This window comes from Megascapheus bottae, chromosome 6, assembly GCF_031878675.1.
Source record: "Megascapheus bottae isolate mThoBot1 chromosome 6, mThoBot2.hap1, whole genome shotgun sequence".
In the NCBI taxonomy this organism is placed as follows: domain Eukaryota; kingdom Metazoa; phylum Chordata; class Mammalia; order Rodentia; family Geomyidae; genus Megascapheus; species Megascapheus bottae.
Genome location: NC_143514.1, coordinates 51,307,873 through 51,314,347, shown reverse-complemented (window position 1 = coordinate 51,314,347; position 6,475 = coordinate 51,307,873). Strand labels below are relative to the sequence as shown.

Below are 6,475 nucleotides of genomic sequence, written 5' to 3'. Positions count from 1 at the left end.
CTAATAATGCAGAAATGAGGTTGATGTGGTGGTATATGCTATAAGGATCAGAGGCCTGAACTGTTAGGCACTCTTGCTATACACAGAATCAATTCAGGATTTTTACCTAATAGAACAAAGCCACGAAATGGAGAAGCCTCAGTGGCAGCACTAGAGGCCTTCATTGTCCCCCCTATAAAACCCACCATGTATCTTGCCATAGTGTACATGGACCAATAAATAGACTTTAAATATATATATATAGATATATATGTGATTTGTTTACAGACTTTTTAATCCTCAGCAACCTTTCAAAGTACATTCAAGCCCCTTTATAGGTAAACTAATATCGTAGTTCAACGGTTTTGATTCCAGTCTACCTTTATCCTTTATCCCATGTGAATACTTCAGTAGACGAGCCCCCAAGTCTTGGGGCTTGAACCCAGGGCTTGGGCACTCTCCTTGAACACTTTTGCTCAAGGCTAGTGCTCTGCCACTTGAATCACAGCATCATTTCCAGCTTTTTCCATGTATGTGGAACCAAGGAATCAAATCCAGGGCTTTGTGCCTGCTAGCCAAGCACTCTACCACTAGTGGACTAGCCCTTTCTTGAACTGTGAATCTTCTTAGAACTTTTTTTCAGAGATAACTGGAATAAGTCAGCTCTGGCCAAAGTAACAATATTCTTGTCAGTGAATCACTTAGACACATTTATGTGCTTCGCCACTCAAGCACTCAAGTGCTTAAAAAACTAAAGCTTATTCTGAGTGGTGTTATCCTCATGTACTCTTCCCCTCTACATAACACACACACGTGCACACAGGTTGACCATGTTTGTATAGCAAATCACTTCTAGCATATCATTACTTGCAGGTGTCACTTCCTGTCGCTGGAGAAGCTGACAACTCATCCAGGTAGGAATTTGATCACGCTCTTTCTCCATCATCCCTGATTGGTTTTGAACAAATATGGTTGATTAAGGTTTTGTTTGGCATTTCTTTTCTGGTGATAGCTCTTGCACATGCTAAGCAAGTGTGCTACCCCCAGCCACTTGAGTTTTTGAGAATAAGCCTATATATAATATCCCAGTATGGCCTTGAACTGCTGCTTTATCTTCCCAAGTGTTAAGGATTACAGCCTGTCAGACCAAAACTGGTATAGAGGATATTTTTGCTGCTTGGTTGTTACTGTTTTCTTTCTTTTCTTTTTTTTGCTTTGTTCAGATCAGACCCTCTCCACTCAGAGTGGGACTGTGTCACACAAACACCTCCCATGTGGTGGATTTGCACTGGGGGGACTGAGAACAACTCAGCATCAACCAAACTGATGCATGAACAGAAAGTTAATTTTTTTTTTTTTTGGTGCTGTCACTGGGTCTTACACTCAGGGTCTCAAGAAAGTAAACCTCAGAAACATACTGAGAAAAAAAAGCTACAGAACAGCACATGCTGTATAATGCCATTTATTAAAAAACAAAAATTGGGAGAACTACTTATTCTGATTGTCATATACTCAGCACAAGAATAACAGCAGGGAAATGGAAGGAAGGGAATTTCTACAGGAACTTCTATGGCCTCTAATATGATTAAAAAGATGAATATGAGGGCTGGGAATGTGGTTTAGTGGTAGAGTTTCTTGCCTAGCATGCATGCAGCTAGGGTTCAATTCATCGGTATTGTAATATCCTAGCCACTTTGGGGGGGAGGAAATGATCCCCCCAGTAATAGAATCACCAGCACTCAGTGAACCCAGCTAGGAGTCATTTTAATAGCAGCACAGTGGCTACTCTCCTCCTTGGGCTGATAGAGAGGAGCCCCCACCTTCAGTGGGGCTGGGCTTTTCAAGGTAAACACCTTAAGATGCCCACAGTCAATAACCACAAGAATGAAACAAACCACACACGGGTGATTGAACAGGTTAAGCATGGTTACAAAAACAATTTGGCAGCTGAGCTTGCTAGGTTATTACAGATGGGAGATAGTTTTATTCTTTTCTGCTGGTACTGGGGTCTGAACTCAGGGCTCTGTGCTGTATTTTGCTGATTATTTGGAAGATAGAATCTCTCAGACTTTTCTTCCTGACTGGTTTTGAACTCTAATCCTCCAGGTCTCCAGCTTCCTGAGTAGCTAGTATTACAGGCACAAGCCACTAGTAACCAGTTAAAATAGTTTTTGAAGCCGGGCACAGTGGCTTATGCCTGTAAAGGAGGTTGAGATCTGAGGATCTCAATTCAAAGCCAGCCTGGGCACTAAAAATAGTCCATGAAATGGGGCTGGAGTTTAGCCTAGTGGTAGAGTGCTTGCCTAGCATGCACAAAGACCGGGGTTCTATTCCTTGGTACCACATACATAGCAAAAAGCTAGGAATGGTGCTGTGGCTCAAGTGGTAGAGCTCTTGCCTTGAGAAAGCCCAAGGATAGTGCCCAGGCCCTGAGTTCAAGGCCCAGGATTGGAAAAAAAAAAGTCCATGAGACTCTTACTTCTAGTTAACCACCAGAAAAATGGAAGTGGGGCTGTGGCTCAAGGGGTAGAGTGGTAGCCTTGAGCTGAAGAGCTCAGGGACAGCTCACAGGTCCAGAGTTCAAGTCCCAAAACTGACCCCCACCCCTAAAAAATGGTTTTGAAACCTGGCACCAGTGGCTCACACCTGAATTCCTAGCTACTCAGGAGGCTGAGATCTAAGGCTTATGATTTAAAGCCAGCCTGGATAGGGAAGTTTGTGAGACTTATGTCCACTTAAACACAAAAAAAGTTGTTAGTGGAACTATAGCTCAAATGGTAGAACACTAGCCTGAAGCATAAAAAAAAGCTCATGAACATGGGCTGGGCATATAGCCTAGTGGTAGAGTGCTAGCCTTGCATGCACAAAGCCCTCGTTTCTATTCCTTGGTACCACATACATAAAAAAAGCTGGAAGTGGTGCTGTAGCTCAAGTGGCAGAGCGCTAACCTTGAGCAAAATGTGTAGCAAGGACAGTGCCCAGGCCCTGAGTTCAAGCCCCGTAACTGACAAAAACAAAACAAAACAAAAGCAGCTCAGGAACAGCACTCAGGCCCTGAGTTTTAAGCCCCAAGGACTGCACACACAAAACATTTGTTTGCCACACCTGATCAAAACTGCATGTAATAAACCCATGAATGAGGCAGGTGGTTATTCTGAGTGAGTAGTTATTCTTTCCCCCAGAGCATATGATACCTGATATTCTGAAGTGTTTGTTAATATGAACATAAACAGCCTAACCCAGTCATTTGTGAGTTGTTAGCTGTGATGTATCTGGTTAAACTTAATTATCAACTGTAGGGATCATGGTCAGAATATGCCATCCCAGTGAGCTGTTTTCTCACTTGATTTGTCCGTTAGCTCATTTAGAAAAGCTCACAGATAAGATTTGTTTGTGGGCTTAAACTATTGGTTAATAATGAACTTTGTACCAGATTTAAACAAGTTGTGCTTACCAAAGCAGAAAGGCACTTTGTAACTGAGGCAAGCTGTATCAGGAGGGTAGGCATGCATATGATTCTTCCCATGTTGTGTGGAATTTAGGTATTGTTCAGTTACCGTGATGGTGGTAAGGACAGCAGGGAACAGTGTTGAAAGGTTGTACGTTTGATCCAAACAAAGAGAATATTGTTATTGACTCACCACAACTTAGAACAAAGTAGGGAGTAATTCCAGAGGAGAGGGGATTTGAGTCCTTTGTTAAATGATCTAGTTCTCAGCAGGCTGGGGTCTTCTGAAAACTTGGTACCATTTTTCATTTGCTTATTTAGACCTCAACCAAATCTTGGGTTGATACTTGACTTTTAGGGACCTAACTATGGTATCAGGTTGTAGCTTTTTGCCCTGATGATAACTGCCTTGGAAACACTCCATTCTGCCTCAATTGATAAGGAAATGAGGAAACTCACTCACACATGGGAGAGCTGATAGGGCCCAGCAAGAGCACTGCCAAGCTAAGGGTCTGTGATCAGTGAGTCTGAGGTAGGCTTTGTGTTGTCAAAGGCCTGCTTAGCTCATGTTACACTGTTGCTACTTCCCAGTAACTAAGTTTATCTGTGTGCCACAGGATGTAGACTCTAAATAAGGATTACTTGCTCCCTATTGCAATAGTTAAAAGAGTCCTTCCCACCACCCTTAACCCTTCTGCCACTAGAGGAGCCCATTGTTGTTATTTTGGTCAGTTGGAGGGCTGGAACTCTGGGCCTGGGTGTTGTCCCTGAGCTCTTCAGCTCAAGATTACCACCTTACCCCTTGAGCCACAGCCCCACTTCTGGTTTTCTGTTGGTTAGTTGGAGATGAGTCTCACAGACTTAGTGCTAGGGCTGGCTTTGAACCACGATCCTCAGATCTCCGCTTCCTGAGTAGTTAGAGCCACAGGTGCCCGGCCGAGGAGGCCATTATTTCTGCATAAAAACCTTGGGAATACAAGCAAAGAAGGTTGGAAAGTGTATCCATTATCTCATTTTGCAGATTTGAAAACAAAGACTTGGCTCAGAGTAGGATGGGAACTGTGGAGAATCTTAGACTAGCTGTGGTTTATTTTTATTTATTTTTTAGGGTTGGTCAAATGATTTCCCTAAGATCCTTTTGAAAATCAGTCATTAACTAGGTCTAGAATTCAGGTCTCCCTCTTTTTAGGCCAAAATTCTTATGTGATAGCTCTCTCCAAGGCAGTGGTGCTGGCAAGACCTTTTCTACTTAGTGAGCAAAAATGAAACTTGAGAAGGCTACAATAAAGTTTTCACCTTCAGTAGAGTTGTAACAAGAGACCTAATGTTTTCTTTTTCACATAAGTGTTTTTGATAGACTATCTCAGAAGCTGCAGGTGGAATTGAGAAGGCAAAACCCACCGATTTGTCTTATCAGTCAGCCTGCAACCAGGACAGCAGGAGTAAAATGACGTAAGCTAATAAGGCCTAGCAGAAAAATCAACAGCAGCAGATGTCAGCAAAGGAAAGCATCTTGACATAAAATAAAAAGGCAAAAGCACTTGTTTTGTAAATTGCAATTTTGCAAAAATCATGCTGTACACTTTGGCCTTCTAATGTGTGGGGCAGCCATACTCAACAGCCTAGCCCCAACAACTGTTGTCCTGTCCTGCCCACCAGCTCAGGGGGATCTCAGCATCTAAGCTTTGGGTAGCAGGGAAGGGCCCCCTGGACTCCCCTTCTGTGGAGAACATCCTGAAATACCTTATTGTTACTCGACAGCAGTCAGTGCAAAAAGGGCTCTTGCAGTTCAGTTCTTTTCCTACTGAGAATACACTTTACCTGAAACCCATGACTTCACGCAGTATCACTCATACAGGACTCATCTGCTGTGGATTATTAACACAACTCCTGGCAGATGTTCAAAAGTGCTACATGCTGCACTGCTGGAAGATGGGATCGTTGGTTTTGTTTAGAGAAGCACACAGTGATACTAGAGGGGGTCACCTTTTTACAGGTGAATTAATCTTTTTATTTTGCCAGTCCTGGGGCTTGAACTCAGAACCTGGGTACTGTCTTGAGCACTTTTGCTCAAGCTAGCATTCTGCCACTTGAGCCACAGCATCACTTCTGGCTTTTTCTTTGTATGTGGTACCAAGGAATCGACCCCAAGGCTTCATGCATGCTAAGCAAGCACTCTACCACTAGGTTATACTCCCAGCCTCCACAGGTGAATATTTTTAATTAACACATTTTTTTCCCTTCGAGGAAATGGTTACACTGAGGTAAACTGCTAATAGTAGGATGTGAATGGTGACATTAGTGGCCAGAAATAAAAAATTCACTTGTGAATTTTGTGTGTTGCATGCCAGGCGCATGCCTTGAACTTTCCTGCCTAAGCTGGCTTAGAATAGGGAATAGAGATTCTCAGATCTCAGCCTCCTTAGTAGCTAAGATTACAGGCATGATCCATGAGCACCTATCTTTATTTTATAAAGATAGTAACTTAATTTTTGAATCATATCTAAATATAGTGCATGGCCCATGTGGCTTCTGATCAAGATTTTCAGACCTGCCCAAGAATTCAAGTAACACATATTTTGTTGAAAGAGGTTTCATGATCTCTTTAAGTGTATACATTTTGTTAAATACCCTTCTCCTAACTGAGAAATCCTAAGACATATACAACAGACCAAGAAAAAGCTGTTCTATTTTAAAGAATGATGCTATTGGTAAATAAATGTAAACAAATAAGACAAATAGTGCCTTGGAGTACAGAAATATTTTTGGTTTTTGGTGCCATAACTGGGGCTTGAACTCAAGGCTTTATGTTCTTGATCAGTTTATTTTTCTCATGGTTCTTTACTATTTGAGCCACACCTTCACTTTCAGCTTTCTTCAGATTAATTAGAAACAAAATTCTCTCTACTTTGCCTACAATGGCTCTGGACTACGATTCTCAGATCTCAGCCTCCTTAGTAGCATGGATTGTAATTGTAAACCACAGTTACCCAGTCAGATGATTTTTATGTATCATATTATTCCCGGGAGTTTCACTTTGGCATACAG

At 42.2% G+C, this 6,475-nt stretch overlaps 1 long non-coding RNA gene across 1 annotated transcript; it reads left to right on the top strand.

The window, feature by feature from the left end:
• Nucleotides 1-850: 850 nt before the first annotated feature.
• LOC150061839 (uncharacterized) lies at nt 851-4,967 on the top strand. The gene is made up of 2 exons (XR_016535952.1): nt 851-893; nt 4,773-4,967. It is a non-coding gene; the product is annotated as an uncharacterized LOC150061839 (long non-coding RNA).
• The last annotated feature ends 1,508 nt before the right edge of the window (nt 4,968-6,475 follow it).